Below are 13,378 nucleotides of genomic sequence, written 5' to 3' on the forward strand. Positions count from 1 at the left end.
GAGGCCCCAGCCACATCCAGTGTCGTGTGCCATGCCTGTGTCTGAGGAAGCGATGTGGGGAACCCTGGGTGAGAACTGCTAGCTAGTTTGGGGCTGGTAAGTTGCTTGGTCAGAGTGGTTATGAGTTTTGTCTTGTTTGGCAGTTAATCTTTTTTTTTTCTTTTTTCAATCCTTTAATTGAAGAATACCATTCATAAAGAAAAGTGTACCGATCCTATGTATACAGCTCAATTATCCCGAAGTGAACACACCTATGTAACCATCACCCAGTTTAAGAAATAGGAAACTACTAGGGACTTCCTTGGCGGTCCAGTGGTTAGGACTCTGTGCTTGCACTGCAGAGGGCCCGGGTTCGATCCCTGGTCTGGGAACTAAGATCCTGCATGCCAGCATGGCGTGGCCAAAAAGAAAAAAAAGAAATAGGAAACCACTGGTACCTCAGGTGCCTCACATGTGCCCGCTCCCAATCACTACCTCCTCTCTCCTTTACACAGGTCATCCCCATCCTGGCATCCAATGCCAGGGATTAATTTGGCTGCTTTTTACCTTTATTTAAGTGGAATCATAGAGTAGGTGTTTTTTTGGTCTGGCTTCTTTTGCTAGCCTGTTGAGATGACCATATTCCTGTGTGTGACAGTAGTGTATGCATTTTTGTCACTGGACAGCAGTGTACTAATGGAATTGAAACCTTACTGTCCTTTGCGGCAGCAGGAGAATTACGCACACCGCTTGTGTCATGAAATATGCAAGCAGAGTGGCATTGTATTTTTTTAAAGCAAGCGAAAACGGCTGCAGCCTGCTGAGTGCAAGCAGCTGCTGCTTGATGTCTTCCACTGTGAGAGCACCTTTCTGACAGGTTCTCAGGCTCAAGTCTGAGGTCAGAACAGGATTAGGACAGGAACCCACTTCGCACTGACAGCTGCTCCGTTAGTCAGTGCACTGACTTCAGCTCCATGGATTCCAAGGAATGTTTAATTAATTTTCTCACTACCAAAAGTTATCTCTGAGAAAGCTGTAATCATGTGTTTTAACTGGGGTTTTTTTTTTTTTTTGTAATCGGTTATCATTTTCCCCCAAATCCGATGAAATTTTTGTCCCTAAAGCTCTTGGATGCTTTACCTAACACAAATTTATCAAATGTATCCAATTGTGAATGTTACTATCCAGTCTTCTCTTTATTATTATCCAGGAATAGATCATTTGCTTTGCAGACCTAGGCAGCTCTCAAGAGACACCCAGTCATCCATCGTATTGAACAGCTGGTTCCCTGTAGCAGAGAAACTGCTCATGGGAAATAAGGAACTCTGTTGAGGGTGTGGGACCCTTCCTATGTGGAGGACCCAGATCCAAGGATGTAGGAGGAGCTGAGCTAGTGAGGACAGGGGTGCATCTGCTGTTGCTCTTTCTCCGATGGTGGCTTTGTTATGTGGAGATGAAATTCCAGACCATTTGGATCTTGGCACCAGAATGCTTCATAGGAAGGACATTTCTACCTCTGCACGAAAGCTAATGTCATTCTCTTGCCAGATAGAATACAGTGACATTTCTGTTCCCAGTGGAAATACGTTTGTTCCTATTCTCTGTTTATTTGGTACACAGCTCATTGATGATGAGCTTAATTTTGGAAGGCCAGGGTAGGAAGAGAAAGAAAATAGGCTTACTAGAAAGTTAGTTTCTTTCTAATATACCATGTTAAATCCATCATGATGATACCCCTCGATCTATATGAATAAAATTGTTTCTATCTATCTAGCTATGATCTAGAAACCACTGAGAATATTCCAGCAAGTTTTGAAAGGGGGTGTTTTTGAATGGTTTGATTTAAAATATGGACAATGTAATACATAAAATTCAGTTAGGGGAATAGGCAGTTATTTTCCAAAGTTGATAAAATAGGTTCTGTGAGATCTGTATTACTACCAAAAGTACAATATCTTATGTACCAAGATGTTTTCAGCACTTAGAATTCTTCAGCTGCATTTAACAGAAAGACCCACTTTAACTGTCTTAAACAATAAGGAAATTTATTAAGTAAAATAACAAGGAATTCAGAGGTAGGACAGTTGTAATTTAGTTGTGATAAGTGCCCTGGGTCCTCCTCTTTGTAATTCTCTAGTCTAGACTAGCCCTCCTCTCCATATAGGTTTGTCCTCAGGCTGATCCCTTTATGGTTGCAAAATAGTGGTGACAATGCCAGGTATCACGTCCAGAATTGACAAAGATGTAGAAAAGGGGGTATCTCTTTCTTGTGTCTCTTTTTTTTTTTTGTTTATTTATTGGCTACGTTGGGTCTTTGTTGCTGCATGTGGGCTTTCTCTAGTTGCGGCGAGCGGGGGCTACTCTTCGTTGCGGTGCACGGGCTTTGGGTGGGGGCTACTCGGCTTCTCATTGAGGTGGCTTCTCTTGTTGCAGAGCACGGGCTCTAGGCACGCGGGCTTCAGTAGTTGTGGCGTGTGGGCTCAGTAGTTGTGGCTCGCGATCTCTAGAGCGCAGGCTCAGTAGTTGTGGCGCACGGGCTTGGTTGCTCCGTGGCATGTGGGAGCTTCCCGGACCAGGGCTTGAGTCTGTGTCCCCTGCATTGGCAGGCGGATTCTTAACCACTGCGCCACCAGGGAAGTCCCCTTGTGTCTCTTTTAAGAGTAAAACTTTCCCAGAAATTCCCCTGCAGATATTCGTCTGTATATTACTGGTTGGAATTTCATCACATGCCAAGATACAAAGCAATCATTGACAGGGGGAGAGAGCACCATGACTGATTCAGACTTGTCAGGATCTGCTAGTCTGGCTGCAGAATTTGCAGGATTCACTGCAAAGGGAAAATGTGATGCCCAAGCCAGGGGCAAGGAAATTAATCTTCCCTTCCCGTGGTCCCACAACCCTAATTCACCATGGAGGGCAACCCCAGGAGATTGCTGCCTGTGTGCCAGGATGTACAGAGGAATTATGCCCTAATGTCCTGAGGCACATTGTATATAAAGAATTAACTTCTATACATGTAGCTGATTCACTTTGTTATACAGCAGAAACTAACACAACATTGTAAAGCAGTTATACTCCAATAAAGATGTTAAAAAAGAATTAACTTCTTATGATCCCTGGGAGAATTAATAAAATAGTCATTCAAACCATTGTCTGTAGGGCTTCTGTCTCTGGCTGAACCCCAGTTGAGAAAGGCTGCTAGAGGGTCCACTGAAGACCAACGGCTTTGTTACTGTTTCATCCAAACTACCTAAAAGTAAAGATCAACACCAAAATATTAGATAAGCAAATGTCCTATTGGTAATATAAGAGTATTGTATGAAATATGAAAACCTTTTTAGTTGTACCCTTGGGGTGAAGGAGTGAGATCTAAAAGATGAAATATGGAAATACTAGTCAAACTTTATGGTCACATCCAGTATTTTATTTTTAGCTGGTGATTCTGTTAAGCCAGCCTCCCTTGCATCCCGGAGACTTGGTGTTTATTGGCAAATCGTTTTCCCATCAACAAAGTCACAAAAAATGATTTTCTGTCATGTGAGGGGAGCAACAATTACTATGAACCAACCTTCAAGTAGGTATATTATGCCAAGAACTATAATATACATATTATGCTATATAATATTTGGTCATAAGAGATACCTGGGAAGGTACAATTCAAGATAGTATTTAGTGAAATATAATCATGGTGACAGCACCAGTCCCTTTAAGTGTTAAAATTTAGAGCTCTGTTTTTGCTTCCAAGGTTCAGGCAAACCACTACTTTATGCTGTATGATTGATGTAATTATCTTTACTCCACTAATAATTGTCAGACACATCCCATGCTACTTGATTTCCCACTCTCTACCAACTCATGATAACAAAATAAATACCAGCTACCAAAACTAGACCAAAGTGTCACAAGAAAAGAGAACTACAGACAATATCTCATGAACTTGGATGTAAAAATCCTTAGTGAAAGGCTAGGCTTCCAAATGTAATTTTTTTAAAGGAGTAATACGTCCTGACTCAAGTAGAGTTTTTTCTGGGAATGTAAGTTCACTCAGTGTAATTTATCATATTAATAGAATAATATTATCAGACACAGAGCATTTGACAAAATTCAACACACATTCATTAATTAACATTCAGCAAACTAGGAATAGAAGGGAACTTCTTCAACCTAATACAGGCATCTGTGAAAAACCTACAACTAAGATCAAACTTAATGGTGAAAGGCTCAATATTTTCTAAGATCAGAAATAAGACACGGACATCCGTGGATGTCCCCTTTTCACCACTTTTTTTTTAAAGTAATTTTATTTTTTTTAATATTAATTTAATTTATCTATTTTTATTTTTGGCTGCCATTGGGTCTTTGTTGAGGCACGTGGGGTCTTCATTGTGACATGCGGAATCTTCCGTTTTGGCAAGCGGGCTCTTCGTTGCAGCGCATGGGCTTCTCTCTAGTTATGGCGCGCCGGCTCCAGAGCGCGTGGGCTCTCTAGTTGAGGCACGCAGCCTCAGTAGTTGCGGCGTGGGCTTAGTTGCCCCACGGCACGTGGGATCTTAGTTCCCCAACCAGGGATTGAACCCGTGTCCCCTGCACTAGAAGGTGGATTCTTTACCACTGGACCACCAGGGAAGTCCCCATTTTCACCCCTTCTATTCAACATTATACTGCAGGTCCTAGCCAGAGTAGTAAAGCAAGACATACAGGTTGGAAAGGAAGAAGTGAAACTGTCTTTATTTGCAAAACTCACAGTCATATATGTGGAAAACCCAAAGGAATCAGCAAAAACCTAGTAGTACTAAAAGTAAACTTAGCAAAGTTGCAGGATATAAGATCAGTATACAAAAACCAATGTATTTCTGTATACTAAGAAATAAACAATTAGAAAATGAAATTTTTAAAACTTTATTTACAATAGCATAAAAATGTCTAGGAATAAATTTAATGAAAGATGGATATACAAAACCTCCATACCAAAACACAAAAGATCACAACAGGAAATTCAAGAAGACCTACATAAATGGAGGCATCAGTATTGCAAATTAATCTATCGATTCAATGCAATCTCAAAGTCCTAGCAGACTTTTATGAAGAAATTGATGAGATGATTTTTAAATTTATTTGAAAAGGCAAAAGAACTAAAATAACCAAAACAATCTTGATTGCTTCTTATCTGATTTCAGTACTTATTATAAAGTTACAGTAATGAACACAGTATGGTACTGACATAAGAAGAGACATATAGATCAAAGTTTGAAAGGGTTTGTTGGTTGGTTTTCATGGAGATCTTGCACATGTTTTATGTTTATTCCTAGGTATTTGATCTTTTTGTTGTTGTTGCTAGTGATATCTTTTCATCTACTATGTCTTCATACTAATTTTTGTTTGTATCTATGACGACTGCTTGATTTTTGTGTGTTAATTTTGTATCTAGTCACTTTACTAAATTTATAGTTTGTAATACTTATTACTTTGATTATTTTAGGTTTTCCACAGCATAACCATCACTGTGAACAATGAAAACGTGTCACCCCCTTCCAATTTTTATGTTTTTCTGTTTCTTTTTGTTTTCTAAATACATTGGCTACATTGGCACTTCTTGTTATTAAAGTACAAGAGTACCAAGTTGCAGGTTTTCTTTTTTGTCTATTAAGCTGATTTTTTTTTTTAGAGCTCCTGACTTATTTATTTATTTATTTATTTTTTGGCTGTATTGGGTCTTCGTTTCTATGCGAGGGCTTTTTCTAGTTGTGGCAAGCAGGGGCCACTCTTCATCGCGGTGCGCAGGCCTCTCACTGTTGCGGCCTCTCTTGTTGCGGGGCACAGGCTCCAGACGCACAGGCTCAGTAGTTGTGGCTCACGGGCCTAGTTGCTCCGCGGCATGTGGGATCTTCCCAGACCAGGGCTCGAACCCGTGTCTCCTGCATTGGCAGGCAGATTCTCAACCACTGCGCCACCAGGGAAGCCCTATTAAGCTGATTTTTTAATACTTAGAGAGCATTCTGAAATTTTAAATTGAAATGATGCCTTTTAAGAAAAGCTTCTAATTTTAATTAGAAAGTAATCATTTTGTAGATCTATGATTAGTGACTTGCTGATACATTTTTTTCTTTTCTGTAAAAGTAACTGGAAAATTTAGAAATTATGTAAGAGCAAAGAAAGAAGAAAATGAATCCTGTCATTTGCAAGTGGTCATTGGAAATATAATGGTGTGTTGCATTCTAGGGATTTGTTTCCCAAGTAGGATATCTTGAACAGAGAAGGTGTATTTTAATATGTATTGAATGATATTTTTAAAAGCTAGCTATAATTTTGGCAAATTGGTTCTCTTCCTATAAGATTTTGAACCTTGGAGTAAATATTAAATTGGATTTCTGTCAAAAAAAAGTAAGACTCTTTTGGCTAGGAGGATTGTTTGTATTTTCATTAGTAGGAAAGAGCTTATGTTCCAATATCTATTTCTTCTTCACTTCAAGCAAACACATATTAAGAGAGTAATCCAAGAATGCCACAGTGTAGTATATCAAAACATGACTATTGTCATAGAGTTTCCTAAGTTTTTTTTCAGGTGGAAGCAAGAGTGAGATGAGCCCAGAAGAGAGGTAACAGATTATTGCCATAGTAAAGGTGTGATTTAACTTTGACTTAACGATTTAACTTTGGACAGTGGTATTGGGTATATAAGGGAAAGAATGGGCTCATGAAATATTTAGAAAATAGTAAGCAGTGGAATTGATATTTAAAATGGAGCATTGGGGTCAAAAAGGCTTTTTAGATTTCTATTTTAAGAACCTTGGATAAGAAAAATTTGGTCTTGAAATTGTGTTAGACCTTTTTGGATTGGTCCCTAACAAAAATTAGATTTAGTAGTTTTAGGAAGATTTCTCACTAATCTCTTTCACTCTCATTGTAAAATGTGGCTTTACAGTACGTACCTTGTAGTGTTGTTTGAAGGACTTAATAAGTTAATATTAAGAATATTGACTTATTAAGAATATTGTACTGGGCACATATTAAGTGCTCAGTAAATGTTAGCTGTTTTTCTTCTGATTTGCACAGGATTACTTGTATGGACTTGCTTTTTCTTTTATTCTCTCCCACCTTTTTAGACTGTATAGTTTCTTTCTATATAATTTTGAAAAATTTGAAGTCATTCATTATATTGACAATTAATGGGGTATTATATTTATTCAGGTAACGTAGAAGTAAAGGAGGAAAGCTCTGGAGCTGCACATGTCCATTGAGTTGACTCCTTGATACGAAAGCAATATTTAAATCTGGAGAAAAGTTGGATAGCCAGTAGAGGAGAATGTAACTTTTAAGAACATGCCACAATGGAAATGTAAACTGCTGTAAAAATACAACATTCTTGTAAAATAGTAAAGGAATGGTTAACTTTGTTAAGTATATCTTAATAAAACCTCTTTTTAACTGAAAAACTCTGGGAAATAAAACAGCTACCTGAATGTCCACCACCTAGAATTAACAAAACACTGGTTTTGGTGGTGGTGGTTGTTCTTCTTGTTATTGTTTTACTTCAGATTTCTTTTTAATCAAGGAAACAAATCAATAGGTTAAAAAAAATTGAAGCCCCCTCTTGTATAGTTGGGTGAAGCTAACTGAGACAAACCCCGGCAAACCCCAGAATTCTAATGGCTTACCACTATTTCTCACTCATATAACACTGCCATGTCACTGTTCCTGGGTAATGGCTGGCGACGTAAAGACCCAGACTCCTTCCATTTTATGGCTCCACCATCTGCAGCACGTGTTCCAAGGTCACAGTGCTCATGTGGATCAAGCTGATGGAAAAGGAAAGAGAAACTGTGGAAGGCATTCCCGCTGATTAAGTTCCTTGGTCTTTGTGTGACCAGCCTCATTTCTGCTCATATTCCTTCCATTGGTGAGAAAATGTCACATGACCCCACCTCGACGTAAAGGTGCTGGGAATATAATCCTTGGCCTCCCAGCAACAGCATGAAGAGGGTTCAGAAATCTGTGGTGAATAGCCAGTTTTCTCTGGTATGTTTACTTTGTTTAACTCCCCCATACCATTTACCTTTCTCTCCAGGGGTAACTATCATCTTGAATATATAACGTATAATATATACTTTTTAATATTTTTACTCTATGTGTAAGTAGCCATAAAGAATATATGATATTGCTTTTTGTGTGTATTTTTAAACATGTTATTTTATTTAAAAAATGTTTTATTTTATATCATCTTGTAACATTTTGACTCAACACTGTATTTTTGACATCTGTCCAAGAATCTACATTGAGATCTAGTTCATTCACTTTATCTGCTATATAGATTCTACTCTATAGATATACCTCAATTATTGTTTATACTTTTCCCTATTGATGAAACTTTAGGTGGTTTCTAGTTTTTAATATTATAAATATTATGAGTATTAGCATTCTTATCTATCTCTCCAGAGACAAATGCATTTGTTTCCTTATATTATCTGAAAGCTTAATCATTGGATTGAAGACTGTATATACATTTTCTGTTTTATTAAAATACTGCCAAATTGCTTTCTAACATTATTATTCCATTTTAAATTCAAAGCTTATGGTGGTTCCCATTTTCCCTCATATTCATCAAACTTTGGGGTTTTTTTTTTAGACTTTATTTTATTTTGACAGTCTAATAGATGATATATTTTTATTTGCTTTTTCCTCATCACTATAAAGTGACGTTGGACATCTTTTTTAAATATTGACCAATCAGGTTTCCTTTCCTATGGGTTGACTGTTCATATTCTTCATCCATTTTTCTATTTGACTTTTTTTCCTACTGATTTATATATTTTTATATATTCTAGATATTCTTTCTTATATATGTTACAAATTACCTCTTTTCAAAATGTCTTATGTTGTACCTTTTTCACAGTGACTTTTGTCACTCAAGGGTTTTAAATTTTCGTATAGTCAGCTCTGCCCATCTTTTCCTTCAGGAATGGCTCTCGCAGTCTTAAAACACAGCCTACACATTCTTTGCACATTCTTCCCATCAAGGAGGGTCTGTATCCCCCCCTTGAATCTGGGCTATATGATTCCTTGAACAATAGATTAGCAGAGGTGACATTGTGCCAGTTTTGGGGCCCAGGCTTTAAGAAACTTATAACTTGCAATTCCTGTCTCGTGGGTTGTTTTTGAAATACAACCACCATCCTGTGAGGAAGCCCAAGCCCCGCACAAAGTTACATGTGGACGACAACGAGCAGTCAGTTGTAACTTGCCATCTCTGTGAGTGAGCTGTCTGGGAAGTGTCCCAGCCCAGTCACCCCAGCAGACACGGTGTGGAGCAGAGGTGCGCTATCCCTGCTGAGTCCTGCCGAAATTTCAGATTCTTGAGCAAAATAAATGATTGTGGTTATTCGAAGCCACTGTTTTAGGATAATTTGTTATCCAGCTGTAATAGTTGTATTCTGTGTGTCTTATCTGGAAAAGCCTTTTCTACTCTGAGGTCAAAAAGATATTTCCACTGTTTCTGTACAATGTATTCAAAGCTTGATTTTTCACACTTAGTTTCTGTAATATATCGGTAACATTGTTTTTATTGTGATAGTATACATATAACATAAAATTTACCATTTTAATCATTTAAAAGTATACAATTGGATGGCATTTAGTATGTTCACATTGTAATGCAACCATCATCACTGTTTATTTCCAGAACATTTTCATCACCCTAAAAGGAAACCCTGTATCTATTATACAGCTTATTTTTGTGTATGGTTTGATATGGAGATATACGTAATTTTTTTTTCCAGATGTAAACCAATTTTCCCAATACATTTTATTGAATGGCCCTTCCTCTTTCTTACAAGATTAAAATGTTTTCTCTATTATATACTAAGTTCCCTATGTATGCTTAGGTTTGTTTCAGGACAATTTATTCTTCTCAGTTCTCTTGCTGAGGGATTTTAGGAAAGTAAATTTATATTTATAAACACACTGCCTTTTGGGTAGGCTTCTTTCCGACATCCCTTTAGTAGTTCTCTCTGTACAGTTATGTATATATATTTTTCTTTAATACAATAACAGATCTCTGAATGGCTTTCCATGTAAGCAGGATGCTAGGACTTTCCAAAATTACATACTGGCTTTGTTGAAACTTATCATATGTTTTGTATAAAGTCATATGTTCCTATGCCAATCAATCTAACTATATTATTAATAAACACCCCTTGTTGATAGTAATAGTTAGTTGATTCGAAATTTTGTATTTGACAAGATTATAGCTTTAAATAGGATTAATCTTAAGTATACATATATTACTACTGTTCCACACTGACCTAAGCAAGTGTGGTCATGCCCTATTCTTGGGTTCCTTCTGTAGATAATGGTAACCTCTAAAGAAATTTGAAGCAGGTAAGGACTAGCTACTTCCTTTAACATCATTATCAAGTTATAATGAAAGCAAATCTCAGACCCAATTCTGCTGCACATAAAGACACACATAGAGAGGTTTGTTAACTAAGTATTAACAAGCAGGCACAGGGCAGGACTTGGAACAGGAGGAAATCCCTGTTCTCAGTCCTCCGAGGGGCTCTGCCCAACACCTTGCAGTAAAGGGGTCACTTAAAGGGGAATTCTGTCTCCTTCATACCAGCAACAGGCAATCAGAATCCTCCACGTTTCAGGCTGATAGAGGAGTGTTTGATTTAAAGGAGGGCATCGTCCATCAAGGAAAAGTATCCATGCCCAGTTGGTTCCTAGGCTTTTTTCGTGAAAGGACGGAACAAGTTGTTAAAATACTCTTTAGCCAGCCCATATTTCTTGAATGCTTTTTATTTCACAAATGGGAGCCCATTTTTAATATTCATCATGCTAGTTATGGGCCACTATATTCACCAATGAAACCTTTTCTGACATTCAGTAGGGTGATTAGCAAAAAGTCAGTTGTCCACTGAAATACAGATAATAGAGGCACTTATAGGGGCCACCTTTAGAATATGGATTTTTATTATGACTACAATTGACCATCCCCTGAAATGTATGTAAGTATATTCTAAATATTTCAAAGTAAATTGCAGACATCATGATCAAGTATGGTATACAATATTTTTATTAAAGTAAAAATGTTTTCTAAAAAGGAAATATAAATATCAGTTCTGCTTATAAACTCTATCTAGACTTTTAATCCATATTAAATGTATTCAAAGAGGGCCATTTTAATGAAACAGAAACACTCTTACAAATGTTAGTTCCCATCAAATTATTGTCAGTCTCAAATTCAGTTGTACCCTGGGATGATTCTCAGATTATTTTGAAGCTTTATAACAGTGTTAATGTTAGAAAAATCAGTTGTTGTTTGTAACTCTTAAATTTTTGGACACAAATCTTTAAGATTCTTTATTGCTTAATTTATTAAAATGAAAGTAGAAATCAGTACTGTTTATGTAATAGTGAGGATTTGCCTCTGTGCGTAGAATGCTGAAGAATCTAAAATTTTAAATATCAAAAACAATGTAATATCTCATAAAGAAAACAATTTGGAAACAGAATGCGTTATTGGTAGAAATTAGTTGTATTCATCCTTTCCTTGTTCTCGTAGCTATTGTCGCACAGCACACTCTACAGCAGTATGACAGGCAGGCAGCTGCCTACACAGCCATTGCCAGTACTAGAGATTTTTCTAGGCCTTTAGCACTCTTCTTTCATCTGTAAGGACAGGCAAGGCAGCTGTCTTTATGTATTGGTGTAGCGTTGGTTGGCATGGTTTGCTAAGGCAGCTGCTAGCCTGACTTCACAGCTGGGGAAATAGCACTTGGAATTAACAACAAAATTTAACAGAAGTATGAAAAAGACAATTGGCGGGGGCTGGGTGGGGGGGTGGGTCTTTTAATCTTAGATCTTGGCCAATTCAAATGGAATAGGGCTATTGATTTCTCCTAAAAATATAGATAATTAATGGAAGGATATTGAAGTAGTTTTCATTGAGTTTCCTGCTAGCCTTTTATTTCCCCCCCAAATCTCCCCTTCCTGAGTTATTTAGGACAGGGACATACAATTGTTTGTTTTATTCAAAAGTAGGCCACATATTCAAAATTCCTTTTATCTGTAGACAGCACATGAGATTTTATCTTATATTAGCCATAGTTATTGATAACTTGTTAGAAACTTTTAAAATATTTATTAATTTTTTTAGTATTTTTAAAACAATCTCAAGACCAGTCTTATTAACTTCAGGTGATAAAAGTGTACAAATAGTGGCCTAGTGTTGCCCAGAGATGCGTTTTGATGAAGTCAGTGAACATGCTGGTATTCTTGAGAACTCTTGGATAAATTCACATTGACCCGTAACAACTCTGACTTCCAGGCTTCTGGTACTGGTCCTCTCAGCTTTGTTCACAGAAATTTCATGAAAGAAACTAGTGTCACAGAAACAGATGGATACAAGTATTGCCTGGAATTGGTTATTTAGCCAGAAATTTGGGGATAATTCTGGGATTTTGAGACTCATCTTCAAAATCCCAGAGATGTCGTGCCTTCACTTTGAGCAGAGTCAGTTCTTGAACCTGAGCCATCCTGAGATAGCTGCAAAGCATAGTTCATGCTGGTGACAATTTGTGGCTCTCTTGAAATTGTGACTTTATTTTTACCCATCTTCCAAATGTGTTGCTTCCTGAAGTGCAGCCTGGCCTGGCCAGGGAGAGTCAGTGCAGTCTCTGTCACCATATCTCTACCCGCTTTCCTACAGGATTAAAATGCAGTCCCTGAACATCCTCAAGCAAATCAGAAATGTTCTCATTTTTACCCCAAAATTTTAAGTTCACTATTCTCAGACATCTTGTCCCCTCAGTAAGAAACTCTGTGTGCACTAGGGGGTCTACGTTGAGTCTCAGACCTCCAGGAGCTTTAGCTGATGTAGCTTACTTACTAACTTCTTCAACAAAATTCCTTGCCACCTGACCACATTAAACTAAGTTCAATAAACATACTACGCTTTTCCTTCTTCCATAGCAATGGTCAAAGTAATTAGCATGAGCATGAATATGAAAAACACTTTTCATCTTAATCCCTTTCTCCCTACTGTACAATACTCAAGTTATAAATTCTTAGGATGGATGGTACAATGGAAGATATATGAATCTATCTTCTCTTTAGATCTGAATAAATTGTTGACGGTTTTCTCTTTCTTTTGCAAGTAACAATGAACTTAACTTTTCAACATTTAAAACCAAACTTTCCAAATTCATTTCCAGCTCATTAGTTCATGCTAGCTAGTTTGACTTAAAGAAAAATTTGAGCCTAAAATCTTGGAAGAGCTGTATTTCAAGCTCCTGTTGATTTAGGAGGGCTAAGAGCAGGAGGTTTGACTGGGTGACTTCTCAGAGAGCTTCAAGAATGTAAATTTTATACTATATTTAGTTTGTTTTGTTCTGCAGATAGC

At 37.4% G+C, this 13,378-nt stretch overlaps 1 protein-coding gene and 1 non-coding gene across 2 annotated transcripts in view; both read left to right on the forward strand.

The window, feature by feature from the left end:
- The window catches only part of MRPS28 (mitochondrial ribosomal protein S28), a 103,358-nt gene that overhangs the window by 58,319 nt on the left and 31,661 nt on the right, over positions 1-13,378 (forward strand). The gene's annotated exons all lie outside the window — the stretch shown is intronic.
- TRNAA-UGC (transfer RNA alanine (anticodon UGC)) lies at positions 299-371 on the forward strand. The gene has a single exon. It is a non-coding gene; the product is annotated as a tRNA-Ala (tRNA).

The sequence above is a fragment of the Balaenoptera acutorostrata genome, chromosome 17 (assembly GCF_949987535.1).
Source record: "Balaenoptera acutorostrata chromosome 17, mBalAcu1.1, whole genome shotgun sequence".
Taxonomy (NCBI): domain Eukaryota; kingdom Metazoa; phylum Chordata; class Mammalia; order Artiodactyla; family Balaenopteridae; genus Balaenoptera; species Balaenoptera acutorostrata.